This window comes from Camelus ferus, chromosome 8 (assembly GCF_009834535.1).
Source record: "Camelus ferus isolate YT-003-E chromosome 8, BCGSAC_Cfer_1.0, whole genome shotgun sequence".
NCBI classification, from domain to species: domain Eukaryota; kingdom Metazoa; phylum Chordata; class Mammalia; order Artiodactyla; family Camelidae; genus Camelus; species Camelus ferus.
In genome coordinates this window covers 65648551-65668068 of record NC_045703.1, presented here as the reverse complement: position 1 = coordinate 65668068, position 19518 = coordinate 65648551, and the positions used below count along the sequence as shown (strand labels likewise).

The 19518-nt window shown below is 45.6% G+C and overlaps 1 protein-coding gene across 2 annotated transcripts in view; it reads right to left on the bottom strand.

Moving 5' to 3' along the window:
* The window catches only part of ZDHHC14 (zinc finger DHHC-type palmitoyltransferase 14), a 242980-nt gene that overhangs the window by 111825 nt on the left and 111637 nt on the right, over positions 1-19518 (bottom strand). The gene's annotated exons all lie outside the window — the stretch shown is intronic.

Here is a 19518-nt window from a genome sequence, read left to right as displayed (position 1 = left end):
AACTGCCTCTGAGTCTGTGCCCCAACATCACTTTCCCAGTCAAGCCGTCTTTAACTACAGGCACTTCGTCAAATCACAGTCCTCCTGCCACCAGCACCCCCTGCCCTCCTGGTCCCCATCTAGGGTCTCTTTTCCTCCTGTCATTTACCCTACTTGGCAGACTGTACACACTAAGTTCTTTACTATCTGACTCTCCCACTAGAAAAGAGCTCCAAGCGACGAGGAATTTTTATCTGCTGGGTTTGCAGCCGTAACCCATGGTGCCTAGAATTGAGTCCAGCACACAGTGGCCTTCAATCAATACCTGTTGAATGCACTGAAAACACAGGATACCAAGCAGACTCGAGATGATTCCATTTTTGTTTCAAACTCACATTTATATTCATAACTTGAAGAATATGCCCTAAAATATTACCTCATTTTCCATGGTGAAAGGTATGAATGTGATTTTGTGAGTATGTGCTTTTTGGTAGTTTCCAAAATTCAAGCATGGTTTATTTTTGCAGTAGAAAAATATATGATTAAAAATAAGTGCATACTATTTACAATTGCCAAGACATGGAAGCAACCTAAACGTTCATCAACAGATGATTGGATAAAGAAGTTGTGGTATACATATACAATGGAATACTACTCAACCAGAAAAAAAGAATGAAATGATACCATTTGCAGCAACTTGGATGGACCTAGAGATTATCATACTAAGTAAAGTAAGTCAGGTAGAGAAAGACAAATATGATATCACTTATATGTGGAATCTTAAAAAAATGGCACAAATGAACTTACTTACAAAACAGAAACAGACTCACAGACATAGAAAACAAACTTATGGAAACAGACTCACAGACATAGAAAACAAACATATGGTTACAGGGGGAAGGGGGGAAGAAGGGACAAATTAGGAGTTTGGAATTTGCAGATACTAACTACTATATGTAAAACAAATAAACAGCAAGGTCCTACTATATAGCACAGAGAACTATATTCAATGCCTTGTAATAACCTATAGTGATAAAGAATATGAAAAAGAATATATATATATCAATATGAATCACTTTGCTATACACCAGAAACTAACACATTGTAAATCAACTATACTTCAATAAAAAAATAAGTGCATAAGTACTCATCGAACTGAAAAAAAAAATGAGGGGACAGGGTGTTGCCAAAACATTAAAATCTGTCTGTGCTTCTTAAGAATCAACTATCAATAAAAAAAGATGCTTGACAATAATGCATGTTCCAGGTTAGATCAAACTTCAAAAGACTAAAGTGCTGATTTCTGCATGTTACCTCTCATTAGACTGGCATGTTTCGAGGTATGGGGTATCATATATTCAGGAATACAAAACTCAAGTTACCACCCATCTCAGTTCTAGTCTGTGTGCAGTTTCTTACAGGAGTGTGACCGGAGGAAGTTCTTCTGCCACCCTTGTGGATTTCTACCTTACACTGGACATTTATTTATTAAAGGCAGAGACAACTACACCCTGGGGTTTCTTTGTCACAGAGAAAAACGAAAAACAACCCCAAAGAGACAGTGGAGAAAGAGGCCTGAGGTGCAGGGCCACAGGCGCCAGACACAGGCCCCCCACCAACCCTCTGGAGACCCAGAGTCTCAGACTCACTAAAGGTTCCCTTTTCCTTTCCTTGGGTCAGGGGTGGGTCCAAGAGCAGCAGGAAGGGGAAAGGGGCCTTCAGGAATGAGAAGGGGTGAAAAGCTACACAAATTCAACCCCCAAACACTGGCAAGCTTTGTGGAGTTGAACCCGAAGCCTGGATATCTCACTTACAAGAATCGCTGGGGAATGGAGCATTCAACACAGAGACATTTTCAACTAAATATGAATTAGTTCAATCATTACGTGCTCAAGAAAACCTTTTTGGGATGAAGATGCCCTGTCCTGTTTTAGCCTGCATGGTGAACATCAGTGAGTCTTCTCCTGTCCCAAGACCCTCTGGGCATCAGGCTGGGACGTGGCCCAGTGGCGCCACAGTGCGGTGCTGATGGTACCACTCAGTATACAGCTGTGTGTGCAGCCTGTTTTCTCCTCTCCCCAGCCAGATGTTCCTGTTATTCAGCTCCCAGCAGCTCTACCCCCAGGGCTTTAGTCTCTCTCCCAGGATCAGTAGAGCAGTGAACAAGGTTTTACACACCACCGAGACCTCTGCCGTGGAGCGTTTCCCAGCCCCAACCCTCACACTGGGCCACGGCCTTTCCTGCCAGAGTCCAGAAGTTACTGTTCTGGAAAAGTGGTCTTGGGTGCTATGAAGCAGCACTAACTCGGAACATTCTGGCCTTTGTGTGAGTTTTGGAAAGTTTCTACAAAAATAAAGAGCAAGTCCTATGGATCCTGTGAACATCCCATGTCCCTGGGCACCATTCACTCCTTCACTCAATCGCTCCACATGCTTTTCCTGAGGACCTACAACATGCCAAAACACTAGACCAAATGCTGGGGATCCAAGAAGATCAAGACAAGATACTTGCTCTCAAGCTGCTCACATTCTAGTAGGAGACACAGACCCCAAACCCTGTTAACTACAAACAAAATAGCAAGTGAGGCGACAGAGATAAGAGAGTGTACTGAAGGGACATCAGAGAGATCCAGCTCAGTGGGCCTGGATGGAATCAGAAGGTTTTCTGGGTGGGGTGTTGAGAGCTAAGTAGGAGTTAGACCAGCAAAGAGGAAAGGCTTTGGCAAGGACCTGAAACTGTAAGTACAGTTTCCAGACCTTCCACAGTTGACTGACAAGGGATAAGGTAAAGCCTTTTCAAACCTACTTGGACTGGACCCCACTGCAAGGGCCATCCAGCAGGAGGCGTCTTTGCAGGTTGTTTAGTCACTGCTTATCTCCAGCACCCCAGACACTTTCTGCTGCAGAACAGTCACTCTGCAAACATCTGCTGAGTTGAATTTAGTAGAATCATCGGAGCAGATCTGAGAGACTTGGGTCCATGCTATGGGTGGTGAAATGCAAGGCGATTTGTAGCAAAGATTGTTGGGCAGTTGAAAAAATTAAAGAAACCACCTACAGAGATGAGCAGGCACTCATTTCAGTGTGCTCCCCATGTCTGCCGACAGCTCTCTCCTACTCTGTTAAAGCTCTCCTCACCCAGACCTCATGGCTAATTTCCCCCCACTCCTGGAAGAGAAAGAGGGCACCTTTTTCCTTTTGCAAAGGAAGATGAATTACCAAGTAAATTTCCCTTTATAATATTTCCCTAAGATTGCAGAGGAGTTGAAGATTGGTTTTTAAAATACCCATCATCACAAACCTCTTAGAAGCAGAAAATAGAGGATAAATACAGGTTAGAAACAGCTAATCAGTTAGAGATGCATGTGAGTTTGGATGATTGAGTTATTTCACCTATAAACTCACAAAATAATGCCATTTTTAATAGTAGAGAAGCCATAATTTGAAAAATAGTACATGATACTTATACAAAATGGAAATATGGTGCTTTTGACTAGAGATGAAAAATGCTACATCTGTATTTTTTTTTAAACAAGAACTGTTTTTCCCAAAAGGAGAGAAATAAAGTAAGATGAACAGACTTACGAGCCCATGAACCTTTTGACACCAAGCTGAAAGCAATCAGGTGGAGACAGCTTTAGGAGCACATATCTGGTAGAAAAGTGAGCAAAATGCAATTCACTAAGTTTTTGGATACTGGGTTGCCATCAGACGGTGCAGATTTGCTGTTCCACTTGTCTAAAGGGGCAGCACTTAGCGTTCATTAACAGATGATTCCTGTTTCTCTACCAAAACACTATCTATGGTATTGACTATTCTCCTTTGTAAAGTACCTTTGCACTAAAAAAAAATGGTGAAGGCATTTTTCTTCTCCAGCATTGGGGAGGACTCCTACCATGTAACTATCCAGCCCATTAGAAGGCAAGGTCAGAACAGACAGATAAAAAGGGAAGGTGCGCCCTTGCTAGACACACAGATGTGGTCACACAGTTTTTAATGTAACAGAAAGCTAGACAGGGAGATTGTAGGGAGAGGATGAAAATTTCCCTTTCTCGATCAAGTACCTATATTTCAAGAAGTTTCACGTATCCTATTTCAGGTACTCTGTACAAAAAGTCTATGACCTTGGTATCATTGAGATCATTTAACAGATGAGGAATCTAAGCCCTAAGAGGTTCACTTATTTGACCGAGGCCAGCCAGCTAGTAAATTTCAGAACTGGTGTCCAACTCCAAGGTGGCTGTCTTCAAATCCCACCTACCGTGGTGCGTTCTCTCAATTGTACCATGAGGTCTGCAGTTCTGATTTGCACCCTCTACATTGTCTTGCTAGAATACAGGTTTTGAAAGATTTCACCTTCTTATAATGACCTCAGTTACCCTCACTATACGGAATTAAGAATACCTGGAAAACCTGAAACTTGATTTCACTAGAAGGTGTCTTGCCCAATTTGGGGTGAACGCAGGCTCAGGAGTCACAGGTGATGGCACCTGTCAGTGATGGAGTGCCAGCAGGTGGGCAGTAAAAGAAACGACCGCCGTCCTGCCAAAAAGACAACTAAGCACAGGGTCCTGCCTGCTGTGAGCAGGGGCTGGAGCCCCGACCTGCAGGGGGGGGGGGGGGGACAGGGGGAGAGGCTGCTTCATCCCAGGAAAAGTGTGGGGCAGCTGTGAGGGTGCAGAGCCACGGCCACTAACACGTGGGACACAGGGAAGGGGCACAGGCCACCTTTCGGTTTCTGCACCTCCAGGGATACGTAGGATCTTAAACCTCTCAGGATGCTTCCTGAGCTTCAGTGAAACTAATGAGGAAGTAACACCTTAGCGCTCCAAGGTCAAGAACATTTCTCCTGGGCTCTGCTTCCCAATTCCAGTTGCCAAATAACCAGCTCCATAGTTTCTAAATAGAACAGAGCCTGTATTCCCAGAGTCCCTGTGAACCAAGCTTTGACACTGAACAGTGAAGACCGTGTCTGTTATTTCAAAATACCCTTATGCCACACATATATAGTACTGGTTAGTTTTGCCTCAGTATTGGGCATCGGGGTGGGGGAATTCTGATGGATATAATGCTAAAGCTAAATTTTCATTTATGGAAAAAGAGAAGCTTTCTAAAATCCCCAGTCTCTACTCAAGAAGTAGCTTGCCTCCTGTGAGAAGCAGGTGGGGTGCAGAAAGCCCAAAGCCCTCCCAACTTCCAAGAAGCCAGCATGGAACTGAACACACTGTCAGGCAGACAAGACAAAAAGCTTCAGAAGAATACAGGTGGCAGGTAACACCTGGAAGTCTGAGTATTTTTACTGGATACCACTAAGTACAAGAATATACTTTTTATGAAACTCTTTTAATTCATTGGGGAAAAAAACCCTGAAAAATACTATGTGTTGTTGGCCAGTTACTGCCTTAACCACCCTGTTCACCTAATTGTCCTTTTCCAACTATATCCTTCGGTGGTTAAGCTTTCATGTTGTCTCTTATTTTCTTTTAAGCGAAGTACTTCTAAGATAAAAATCTTTTCAGTTCATTCTAAAATAGAACAGGTTCCCGAGGACTGCCCAGTGGCAAACATGACTATTAGTTAATTTTTTAAAAAGACAAGGTCAAAAGGCAGAAGAATGTTAACTAATTCTGGGGAAAATCGTGGAAACAACCTTAAGGGATATGGTGGAGCAACATCTGGGAAAAGCATATTTAATGAGTGATCCCCAGTAGGGATTCAGGCAAAGGAAGTCATGCCCGGCCCCAGTGATGGAATTTCTGGAAGATGTTACTGCCATGAAAGGTACAATAAATTAAGCAATGTCTGCTGCATTCCTTGAATTTTGCCAAGCAGATGGCAAAGCCGGAGAATCCACTGGGAGACAACCACCTGAGAGGGCGGGCCCAGGGCTGGCAAAAAAAAAAAAAAAAAAAAAAAAAATCACCGCAGGCCTTAAGTGCTTGGGAGACTTAATGATGTCGAATAGCAGAGAGCACCCAGCAGGGCCCCGGGAAAACACGGCTCTAAAATGTACTAGCTGTGCCTACGGGCTCAGTGGCAAAATCTCCGGGCTGGAGTGCTTATTCTGGACAGTTTCTTGAAGACTTTTTCAACCAGAAATTCCCATCAGTTTGGGTTTTGCCTCCTCTCCTTCCCTCCATGGAAAGTGTGCCTTCTGCATGTGCAAGAGGGAAGGATTTTAATGTTGTCTAAATACACTGGCGAGCTTTGCAAAGACACTTTTTTTGAAGAGTTCTTGAGTGGGCCGTCTGGGTTGGAACCCAGGAGAACAGGTGAACTGAGCAGAGGAATATCAGCTGCTCCTATTCCACAAACGAGCTGAGAGCTCAGCCTCCCCACACACCCACACCGAGGAGGTGGGAGGGGCCTCAAGTCTGGGAGGAGGTGGGGCCCCGGGCCAGCAGCCCCCTGACAGTGACCTGCTTTCAGGTCACCCAGCTGTTGGGAGGCTCAGCTGAGGCTTCAGCAGACTCCCAGCAACACGAGAAGAGGCTGAGCCTCACTCAGCCCAGGTCTTAATCTGGAGGTGATGTGCGGCCCAGTCTGCAGGGAGAAGAGCCGTGGATTTCCAAGTGAGTTGTGACCCCAAAGTATTATGAACTACCACCCTTAGGGAGGGAGGTACATGTGCACCCATGTACCTACACAAGAGAAGACTCCCCAGCTGGGTGATAAAGGTGCAGCCCAGGTGCCTCAGTGGCCCCCAGCCCCTCCCCCACATGGCTGGGCCTTTCCATATCCAGCAAATGAAGCTAATGTCTGCCAGGCTGGGGCCTCCAGCCCCTGCTCCAGCCGTGGTTAAACAGCTTAGCCATTAGGCCTGCCTGTAGGTCTTAGGAGGGGAATCAGCCTTCTAGCTGAGTCTTGGGGTACATCTATTGGTCCAACCAAAGATGGGTTCACACAGTCCTGAAGCAGGGCTACCCCGAGGCTGGTGCCCAGGTGGGGGCAGGTGTGAAGCCCCTTCCTCATCCATGAGCCTGAGGATGGGCAAGACACCTAAATGCTGAAAGGACTCCTGTGTGAGGAAGAAAAAGAGCCCAAGGCAAACTTGAGAGTGTGAAGGTTCTAGAAGAGACTGAGGAGGGCACCATCCTATCCCCATCTTTGCCTGGAGTCTGAGAACTTCACCTTGGCAAGACAGAGCCAACTGACAGTTAAGACACGACCCTGACTCACTTCCACACCAGAACCCAGGAGGTGGGTCCAGAGGGCTGCCATGAAAAGTCCCACAGTGTTGTGGGAAGGCCTGGGGCCTGGAATCAGACTGACTGACTACTAATAGTAAATCTGGCACTAACTCTGTAAACTTGACAACATGACTTTTTCCCCTGAGTCTTAGTTACCTCATGGGTTAAACTGGAATAATGTAAATTACAGGTGGTGACAGCTCCACCGTAGTGTTGGTTTGAGAACTGATGAGTGAATGTGTGGAAGACCTTTAGCAAAGCCTCCGGGTTTATATTAAGTACTCCCTAAATATTATTCCCTTCCTCCTAGGAGAGCTAGCCTTGCACTTGTGTGGATTTCTGGTAATTTTCCACACTGCCCTGCTGCTCCTTGTTTTGGTTTGGTCCAGTCGGTTTCTCTGCAATTGACATTAAAAGCCTGTGAGAATTGTACATTTGTTTCAGCGGCCAGTGGGACAGGGAAGAAGCCTGGCTTCTTCCAGAGAGGAACTCAAGCAGAAAAGTGACTAGTAGCCACTGGAAGAGAGGGTGAGTGAGAAGTCTCTGAAAGAGAGAAGTGTGGTGGGAAAGGGGGCAGCAGCTTGAAACTAGTCACTGGCCTTGTGGCTTTAACTGGCAGGAAACTCCATCCCCTACAGACACTCAGCAATGGTGGGACTAGAGGGGACAATATTTTCCTGCCTTCTGATGACCAGAATTGTTGTAATTGAAACAACACGGAAAAAAGTCCTTACACGGTGTGGTAGGTAGACTTTTGGATGGCTCCAGAGACCCCTGCCTCCTAGAATCACACTCCCCTTGACTGGGAGTGGCCCTAGTGACTTCAAGAAGGTACCAAAAGTGATGGGGTATCATTTCCAAGGGAGGCTACAAAACACATTGGGACTTCCCCCTTGTTCACTTTCTCCTGCTGGCTCTCTCTGAGGGAGGCCTGAGGTCATGGAGAGGCTCACAGGGCAAGGCTCATGAGGGTGGCCGTGGGCCAATAGCACACCAGTGAGCCTAGAAGCAGACGCTCCCCCAGCCAAGCATCGTGACAACCCCCAGCCCCATCAGGATTTAGCCCCATGGGACACCCTGAGTCAGAAGACACAGCTTAGCTGCACTGGATCTCTGACCCAGAAACTATAAGACAACAAATATTCGTCATTTCAAGCTACTAAGTTCTGGGGTGCTTTGTTACCCAGCAATAGCTCACAAACACACATGGCTCTATCAGGCATAAATTAGATTTAGTAACTGCATATGCCAAATAAAATGGAATATTCTTCTTTCTACAGCAAATAGAACAGAATTAGTGAATGGAATAAATCCTGAACATGTTTTCCACCTGTGATTTCCTCTGACCAGCCAGGTGGAATACAGAGATTCTTCTGGTTGTAAGGTAAACATGAATTATTTGTTTGGGTTCTGTCACTAATTAACTGACGCTTCAGTTACCTCTCCATGGTCTAAGGACTATGTTCAAGGAGATGTGAGAATTTTACAGAAACTATGACCAAGAAAATCTGACTTCTTAATATGTAAAAAAAAAAAAAAAGATACATAATGGAAAGGGAAAACATATGTTTATGCACAACCATATGCCACAGAAGCAACTTTAAAATTAAACTAGGGAGCTAGAAAACTGCTACCTATTAAAAGACTGCAAATAGAAGCGAAGTTAGTAATAAGTGAACACCAATAAACCATTCTGGCATTTCCTACAGACACTCTCAAATCTCTTATCTACCCACAGTATTTCTTTAACCGGTGTTAGAAACCACCAAACATCTAATTTCCCCCTTCCCTTTTTTATTTCCCAAGAAAGTATTTTCATGTTTTATGCAAGAAACATTTACCAGTTAATCTTTGTTTTTTTAATGAGTATAAAAAATAGTCTTTCTGGAATCAGGCAATGCCAACTTTTATTATTGTGGTTTGATATTATTGTGAGTGGCATTAAAAAAAAAAGTCAAGAATCTTTGTGGTGGGGTGTGCAGCCAACTAGACAAGTCTGCTGTCCCTCTGCCCAGCCTCCCATTAGAACCCTCATCATGACATAGAAAGAAAAAAAAAATGTCAATAGCAAAGACGGCTGAAGATAAGAGCACAGGCCAAAAGTCCAGGGGGTTTCCGTTAATACACTCTTGATAGGGAAGAGCTGAGAAAGGCACTTTTGGACCACACATCTCAAAGTTCATAAACCATAAAACAGAACAAAGCAAATGGCACCCCTACTTCCCCTGCCAAAGGGCAGGAAAGGACCTTAACTCAGAAGAAGAAATTAAAATGGCCATGAACCTCCCTAGTAAGCAAAGAAAGGCACATTTAAAATACCATTTGTAGATTTGCATTGACAAATGCCCCTAAGGTTTGAGAGAGAGAAAGAGAGAGCGCGCACACTGTCTTCCCTCCGGCTGGTCAGGGTATAGAGATCAATGCAGGCTTCTTAGAAAGCTGTCTGCAGATAAGTGCCCAGAGCCTGACAGTTTAAGGCCTCTTCTTTTTTAAACCTTTTCTGTGTGGAATGAAGGAAGGGGTGGGGGGTGGTGGAGGGAAAAAAAGAGAGAAGAAAAATTACAGTGAGGAGACTTCTAAAAATCATTTTAAAATTACTTTTACTTTTAAATTACTTTTTAGATAATGAAAAATTATATAAAAAAATGGTTTTGGTAGCTTTTTGAGTCCAGAAAAGAAATAACTGCCTTACATTCCATACAACCCAAAATTAGACTGAATTTCCTTTTCTAAGCTTGTTATTTCCTATGCTGGTTATTTCTCCAAGATCACAGAAGTAGAAAATGGGGGAAAGCAGTGCAACAGGGCCCCAGACAAGATCACCCCCCCACACACTTGATGAAAGAGATGGTGTGAAAACCAGTGACATGATGTCAAAGCCGTTCCTGTTTTGAACACAGATTTACCAGTTTCTCACTAACATCTGAATTTAATTTGAGATTAGGCATCAAGTCTAAACTCTAATTATCTGATGGCAGAACTTCTCATTTTTCGTTGTCAAAGCCATTTTATCTGCTGGGCTTTTGACATAATATTGGTATTAATACAGGCAGGGATTAACATATTGAATGAACAGGTCCAGGGACCTGAAACAAAGGCTGCATTTAATTTCCACAACAATCCTGTGAGTAGGTGTTATGATCCCCGACGAAACAGTCACTAAGCAAAGTGTGAAAGGTAATAAGTGAAAAGGGCAGATCCAGGACCACCTCAAGCCAAAGTTGGGTAGCTTTGTGCAGCCCAGCTTTGTGACTTTTTTAAAAATGCGATTTGTTTGATACTCTAGCAATGTTCAGGTTAATGCAACCCTCTCAAGTGCTTCCTCTTTACGATGCAGCCTTGGAGTTTCTAAAGGTGTGGGTTGGGAGCCTTGATGGGTCAGTCGTCAGAGGAGGAATCCCAGCGGCTCCCTGTGCTCCGAGGAGCCGAGACAGGTGGTGAGAAGCCAATGACCCAACAGAGATGCCAAAGTCAGCACTTTCCTTCCCCTGTTCCTCCAGGAAACCGAGTAGCCTCCCCTCACACCCAAGATGCCTCCTGCTCTAAAGCTAAGGTTCAGGGTGGGAGTCCCTTACTCACACCTGCTCTCCCGAATTTTCTGAGCTCTTACTACGTGATGGGCACCGGGCTAGGTTACTGTAACTTCAAAGTTTGCTAAAACGCCTGACTCCAAACCACGAGACAAAACGAAAAAGATCTAACTGTGTGGGATCTGGACTCTACCTCCCTGGGTCCCCACTTCATCTGTAAGTGATGTTGGACTGACTGCCCCTTGAGTTCAAACATTCTGTGGCTTCGAATATACATCTGCATGTACGTTTTGTCTTTCCCTTCTCCCCCACTTCACTTACATCCTGGTAAACAGAGTGCAGGCCCATTTTATGGGGGTTTAAATTTATACGAGTTTGAAATCATATGATTATAAAAGTGTTAATAAAGTTTCATTTTATGTGCAAAAATCCCAATCCCTCTAAAGTGAAATAAATTATCAAGAAACGCATCATTTCAAGGCTGGCGGGAAGTGAACTGTCCACTGTGCTACAGTACGGCTCCATCCTCTTTCAGGTGCTAGAATTCAGTGCTGTTTTCCCAGGTAGACAGAAACAATCAGCCATCCTTTCTGCCTGTGTCCTATGGCCAACACTTTTGTTTCATGTCTCAGAATGCATGTAAGTGAATTTGGTGACAATAGCATTCAGTATTTACTGCTATTATAGTTTAAAATCTTTTAAAAACATTCTGCAGAAATGTCATTTATACCTTCACTAAGAGGTAGGTGCTAGGGCTCATACTGGGAAACACTAGAAATTTAATAAGTTTGGAAAGAAAGTTAGCGATTATAAAGCACTATTATTATATGTATCTTATTATGTCTTTTTAACATTTTGCTCAAAACAAGCAAAATATCTTTTACTGGTTGTAGAATTATGCCTTTGAAGACCACATCTCCCTTTCTATAAACTTATTTCTATGGAAAAAAACCAGTCTCAAATTATGTGAGTTTTAAATTGTATGAGAGCTTCAGGAACTCATCTCTTGCAAAAACTGTAAGTACAGGTAATCCCTAATTCCACGTTCCAGCAGGACTTATATGTCATGACAGCAGAAGACCTAGGAGCAGGGGTCGCCAAAGTGACGTGCAGTATAGGCAGGAATCCAGGGGGAACAACAGCTGAGCCTTCCTGCAGGCAGGTTCCTCTGTTCTGTCAGAGAGGGGAAAGGACTATTTCCAGGGCCACTGCCCCAGATGAGGACAGGGCTGAGATGGAACCCTGGAAACCCAACACCTCAATTGACTCAATATATCAGATTGGAAATGACCTTGGAAATCATCCCTTGGCCTGCAAATGCGCTTCCTTTCAACTTAGTTGAAATGTCGCCACTCCAAGAAGTCTTTCCTGAGTGACATTCCAGCTCCTTGGTGCTCACCTTGTGCCATCAACGCACCCGGGCATCCATGCACGTGCCCCACTGCACTCGAGTTGCTGATTTTCTTATTTCCTTTTCTCATCGGGACTCTATGAGTTCCTTGGGGGCAGGGACCAGTTGGTTAGTCTTTTATCCTCTGGACCTAGCAGAGTGGTGGGTTTGGATGGGTGCTTTATAGATATCTGTCTGATCAAACCAACAGCTGAATCCTTTTTACAGAGGGAGCGCGGAGAGGGGAAAGGACTTGCTCAGGACCACAGCTCCCGAAGGCCAGAGCTGAGACCAGGACTCAGGTCTCCTGCGCCTTCACCTGCTAGTAACCTGGGGCACGGATGGTTCTAAACCTTCACTCGATCAGCTTAAGTTGTCTCCAGAATCCATGTAAAGGCAACTAATGTCTCTAGAACAATCAAGACAGTGCCTTTTAGGAAATTATCTCTTCCCCATGAGCACGTCTCTCTGAACAAGCAGATAAAAGCTGCTCATCTTAAGATAAGGACTCAAATAGGGAAAGTATCTCTTTTTCCCCGTGCAATGCCCTACTGGCCTTGGTGTTTATTAAAATCAGATATTGTTCCCTCCAATTGTTTCAAAGCAAAATTTATCTCTGCTTCTAGTCTGAAGTAAAGACATTCATTATCAGTTTTAATATCAGGACTGGAAAAAGACAATACGGAGAACAGGACTGACACTCAGTCGTTCTTTTACCCACATTTGAGGGAAAACGTCACCTCCACCCATGTTTCTGAGAGCCTTCCTCCTGCCATGTGGCACCCACGTGAAGGAGAGGGCCCCAAGTCACCAATCACGTGGTGCAAAGACTGCTTATCAGGGAGCACGTGTCTAAGTTCACTGGGGAAACCATCACCGAGACCAGGACGGGTTGGGGGAGGGGTGTGCACAAGTGCAGGGGCTCTCTGCTGAATGTTTTTTAGTGGGGATACTGGAGACTGGACCCCAGACCTCGTGCAGGCTAAGCATGCACTTCACCACTGAGGTATACCCTCCCCAAGGGCTCTCTGCTTAAATCCAAGGTTCCGGGAGATACATTCTGATGTGGCTTCCAGAAACTAAAGCAGACACGAGTGAAAAGCCTGAGAATGGACAAAGCTTTCAGGACTGGGACAGGGTTGGGAGGGACAGTGGGAAGGGCTGGGAACAGGGCTGTGGGCCAGGGGATCTGATGTCACTTACACACCAAAGCGGACTCTCGAGCAAATACTGGCTGGAATTTAATTCCTCTTATGTCTCTTGTGAATTATAACTCATTCCTCATCCCGTCCCAGTTGTTAGGCCTCTATTCTATAAGCACTGAGCCAGGCAACAACTTGTTCAGGTTGTCTGCAACATGCCCCACTACTCCCTGATGCCCGGAGGAGCTGGACGGCCACACACGGGGCAATTCTAGTTTCTATAAGTGACCACTGTTAGGTACCATTGGCTTGAATCCCAAATGGAACTACTAGTGGCAAACCCATGGACTTGGCTCGAGGATTCTTTAACACTGAAGCAGGACTAGACTCAGGGCTGCGGTGGAGATAAAAAAGGAAAGAAAAGCAACGCAGGTGGGTGGTCTTTGTTCTAGCAGGCCTCCCACGCAGGGAAGGGAACCTCAAACTCCAGGAAAATAAACAAAACTGCAAGCAGTCCGCTGTGTGTGCAGAAGTCAACAGAGTCAGTCTCCACCATCCTCCTGCAAACTGTGTCTGCTTCCACTAGTGCCCAGGTGTGCGCGCACACACACATGCTCGCATGCGTGTGCACACATACACACATAAGCATACACTGACACACACTTTTCTAAGTTGTCCACAGGTGATGACTTTCTCGGCTGATCCTCTCTCAGTTACCAGCTCAAGCTGTGGTCAGCTTGAGGGCTTTGATGACGAACACAGGCATTGCCTACAGCAACACTTTAATTACTATAACAAATATTATTCAGTAATGATATCAATGTTCTATTTGCAACAACACAGACATATCTTATGAATATAACGTTAAGCAAAAAAGCACACTGTGAGTTTCATTTCTATGAAGCTCAAAACAAGCAACATTAAACCTGTGATATGTCAGGGGGCACGCGGGGGAGTTGCAGGGGTGCCGACGGTGCTCTCTTTCCTGCTCTGAGCGCTGACTCTAAGACGCCAACCCCTTTTGTCAATCCGTACTCACCATTTGTACACTTTTCTGTACATTATACATCAATAAAATGTTTACTTAAAACATACAGATACACATATTTGTACGCGCAGCTGGCGCTGGCAGGCAGCTCTGGAAGTAATACGAGACTGTCAGGAAACATGCAGTAAACGAAAGTGGGTTGCTCTCCGTTCGCTGTGTGTGACTTGGTGCAAGCTCAGAAAAGAAGGCCTAAATGTGACACAGTCACAGAAGCCAGAGTGCAATCGGCCACGCTGTGCTCTGCTCAAACGGCAGTGAAAAAGGCTTAGAGAGGAAGTTTGTGGTGTTTGTCCCTCTCTGTCCGTCTGGAGAGCAGGAACGTTCTCATCAGTGGGGATCCGCTCGATAGGAGGGATCACGAGGCCTCCCCATTCTCAGATGACCAGTCATTTAAGGTCATCTCTCCCTTCATCCTTGTTGCCCACTGGCCGACCACTTTCCAACCACACATTCAATTTCCCCAGCCCCGGACGCCCCGGGGAGATGAGAGGAATACTCTGTCACTATACAACGGCCGCACGAAATCAACGGGCATCCTTGCAATACCGCAGACACCTGCGGGGCCCCTGATGCAAACCCTTCTGAAAACAGTGACGAAATAGAACTGCCATGTCAAGAGCCCTGGGATGGTGGGGACGCCACCCAAGCGCAGCTCCCCTGAGCCCTGCCCCAGACACTCCCATTCTCTTGGAGCTGGTTACTCAAGGCGTGTTTCTGTGCCTGTATCACAGGTGGCTGCTCCCCAATCCCCGCAGAAACAGAGGCTAGTCAACCTTCTCAAGGTCAAGGCCAGTGAGACTTTTTAGTGATCAAGAGGCTTTAGGACTCAAATATCCAGAGTCAAGGGTCTGTCCCTTGCTTCAAGGGTTCCTTCCAGTTGTGTGACATTTGTCATAAATCGCTCCTCTCTGGCCCACTGCCCACTAGTAAACAGAGAAACTAAGTACTACATTGGCTCCTTTCCAATCCAACTTCTCAGTGAGATGCAAATACGAAACAACCACAATCTCCTGAGGAGGCTGGCTGTATGTCCCCTAAAGCCGAGCCCTCCATCCCTGCTCCTCGATGGAAGCCCAAAGCCATGGCAGCCCTGTGGGGGCATCTGGGGTCTGCTCTTTGCACAGCTGACTGTGAGCACAGGTGAAAGTGACCAGGAGTGTGAAAGGACAGGAAAGGTACGTCACACCGGAGTTCTGAGCACAGGATGGAAACCTACAGAGGAGACAGCAGGCGGGACCCCCTTGCACGGAGGCGACGACTCCACCCTGGACCCTGAGAGGGGAGGCAGTCAGTGCTGGCCAAACAGCCCTGAGCCTGCTGGTTTGCCTGTTCTGAAAGGAATCTGAGAGCCCAGAATCCATTTATGTTGGACTGACGTCAATACATCACATCCCAGCTGTTTTTCACTTTTAATCTCTGAATCTACATTTTTCACATTTGCTAATGAAAACTCAACTCGTTTTGTTTCTATAGACAGAGCCAGTGCTGGTAAAGCCAACTCATTCAGGAAGACTGATGTGAGTTTCAGCCACTATTACAGAAAGGGCGAGGATGGCAAGGTCATGTCACAGTGGGAAGAGTGTGGGGGTCTGAGACCACCGACATGGGTGAGATTGTGGGCGGGTCACTCTTCTTGAGCCACGACTGCTCATCCATAAGATGAGGAGCTGGAAGTTGATGCTTCCAAGTTCTCTTCCAGACGCATGACAGACGAGTAAGGGGTTTTATTCTTCAGGTCAGAAAAGGCCTAGATTCTGATCTCTGGTTCCATCACTAGGCGTGCGACTCAGGCCAGTTAACTTATCCCTCCGAACCTCAGCTTCTCAACTTGAGAAACAAAAGCAATACTAATCATACATAAGGGTAACATAGTATAAAATATACAAATACTATAATGCTACAATAATAATAATGAAGGTTGGACAAAGTAAATATATATGGCATTTAGTGGGGTGCCCGGCACAGTGTAAATAAAAAATAGCAAAAGGCAAAAGGAGCTGTGAGTCTGTATTTCCAGTGCCAGAATCCCAAATGGGACACTGTAATCGGGAGCAGTAACAGCGAAGGTAATGTTGTGAACGTGCAGAAACGGCTGAATTACCAGCGGATCGGACCCCGGCTCTTTAAATTACTGGCGCTGGCTTTACCGGCAGGTGTCGGAAGCCAACACCACACTCACAGCTGTGAAGCATCTTTTCTATGGGCCCATCAGTGACAACTCCTGAGATTTTAGTGCATGTTTATGGAAGCTAATGACACTAAGAGAAAGGAGATGGTGCTGAACAGTCGATTTTGTTTCCTTACAGCAGAGAATGGTAAGCTATTAAGAGCAATCTGTGCTTAACAGCAAGATGTCACACCCCAAGCTAGGCCATCTCTCCTGGTGTCCTCGGCTAAAGTATCTCCTTAAGAACAAGAGCATCAGCTACACCTAATTCAGAAGCAGGCACGTTATTTAATGAAGTGCCGTATAAGCTTTACTTTGGGACACTGATATGACAGTTAACCCACATGCCTTTGCAATGTGCTGAATATTAAGATTTTGTTTCTTTTCTAGATTCTTTTGAGTTTTTTGTCATTGACAATGAAATACTAATTGTAGACAAGGCAGAAACATAGGCACTTCCTGTGGTTAGGAGGAATATAACTGTAGTATGTAAAATATGTAACAATGATGGTAAGATCTCTTTACGAATATTTAGTGTAGTTGAGTCCTATACTCTGACGAGGACAGAAATTAGAAAATACAGATACTGAAAGATGGGTACATTTTGACCTGCCCCACTCACTTGAAAATAAGCGATGTTATCTGTCACAGCTCTCTTTCCCAAAAGAAGCCCCTGGTGTGTCTGAGTGTGTTCTGAACCACAGGCTGTTCCACATAATGCAGAAATGTTGCACCAAGATGAATTGTTAAAGGGAGGAAATGGCCAAATTCAAAGCCGGGCTGCTGCTGTTTCAGAGGGAAACGCAGCCACAAGCTAAGGAGGAGGCTCTCAGGAGGGCAGGTCAGCCCGGCAGGGAGGGGAGCCACCAGCAGCTGGGCAGCCAGGGGCGTGGACCTTGCATCAGGGTGACTACATTAAAATCCCGGCTCCACAATTATTTGCCATGTGACTTCAAGTGTACCAAACCCCCCTCTGCTTGAGTTTCCTCCACTCTGAAATGAGGATAATCAGCAGAGCTACGCAGGAGGGAACAAATAATGCGCTTAAGAAAGTGTCGATCACTGTCTTCCTCAATGTAGGTTACCACCTTTTGAAACCTTCCAGTTCATCGCTTCGCTGCCTAGAGCAGGTCGTCCACGCATCTGTGTCTGATAAGTCAAGACTAACGGGTACAACGGACACCTTCTCCTCCAGCTATTGTGAGTACGATCAAAAGCGGAAGCATCATTAAAATAGCATTTGTTTATGACATTGTTTGGGTGCTAAACACACATCCACGGGTCCTCTAGAAATTGACAGCACATAAAGAAATGATAAGGACACTCAGCACGTGCACTCAGCAAACATGGAAATTAAATCTGCTGAACATTTACAATATTTGCAAGCAGATGTACTATTACAGAAAAATGTTCTTATCCTGTACTCTCTGACCTCCGCTTTTCCCACTGCACACCACCACTCTACTCTGAGCAAAATGATTAGCTATGTTTTATTTAAAAATGACACTGGAAGCAAATACATTAGGAGATAAATATCTGGCAGGGAGAGGGTATAGCTCAGTGGTAGAGCATGTGCTTAGCATGCACGAGGTCCTGGGTTCAATCTACAGGACCTCCATTCAAATAAATAATAAATAAACAAACAAACAAATAAATAAACCTAATCTCCCTTCAATTGTCAAAAGGGGAATAAAGTGATAATAAAAATATTTTTTTTTAAAAGAGAGATAAATATCTGGCCCAGGGTGACTCCTCTTCTTGCTTTACACCTTAAAATTCCACCTGACCCCAGCAATAAATGGAACCACCATCCAGGAAGAAATGTGAGGTGACTAATCCAGGCTTTTTGCCCCCACAGTGGGGCTCTGGGACTCACATAAGAAAAGATCGGAAGCTTAGAAGCAGATTTAGACGACACTGCATTGGAAGTGGGAAGAGGCCTTGGCTCTGAGGTGGAGACTTGGGTTGGCAAGGGCAGAATTGGGGATAGTTACTTTCCATGATTTTATTTCTAGACCACAAAGTAAATTTCGATTAAAATTTTTTATCACTTATATCATTGATTTTTTTTAGTACTAAAAAGAGAAAGAAATTTAAAAGGAAATGGCAAACACATGGGCAGTGCGCACAGAGGTGAAGCCACCGAGGTGCCGGCGGTTTCTGAGGAGGACAGACACCACCGGAAACGTGAGGCCGGTGGCTGCACCTGGCCCCCAGATGGGGAGGTGTCACGCGGTGGAGGTGGCCGGCGCTGGCCTGCCCGCCGCGGTCGGCACAGGTCCTGCATCCCAGCAGACCCTCCAAGTCTACACGCACTTCTCTGCTCTGCTTTTGTAGACTGCAGGGCAGGCCAGGGGCAGAACCCTGGCAACAGCGAACATGGGAAGACAGGCTGAGAAAGAAAAGTGACTATGAAAGACAAACCAGAAAGTTGGAAGAGAGTCCAAGAGAGCAGCAGCAGCAGCAGCAGCGGAAAGACGAGAGGAGAGAATTCTGGAGGAGGGCAGTGGCCACCCCGTCCGGTGCTGGGGGGTTAGATAACGTGTGGTGCAGTGAGTCTCCTGGGTGAGTGGGGAGAGCGCGCCAGAAAATGACACGTGCCATGTGTGTCCACACGGCGAGCCCGCAGGACTCTGGAGGGTTGAGAACCTTTTAGGAGCAGGCAGCTCGGGGCAAACCAGACTCTACTGTCCTCAGTCCCTTCTCAATGACCTCCTTCACTCTGGGTCCATGGACACAGCTGTTTAGGGAGCTTTGTGGAAGCTCAGTGGTGTCTGTCACGCGGTATCCAGGGCGTTGTCTTCAACAGACAAGAGCCCACACTGCCATTTCCCCCGGACCCAGAGAAAGCTTAGCTACTGGTAACTTCTGTATTCGCGAGGACGGGAAGACTCACTGAAGTTGATGGGCTTTTTCACACCCCATCTAAGTTCTGTATCTAACATGCTCTGGAAGGACCCTGGAAAGGTCTAGCTTGTCGTTGCTAAGTTTACTATCATTTGCATGGTTTGGGGGGAGGTACCAGGGATATAACTAATCCAAATGATAAGCAGTGTCAGCAGGGAATTACAG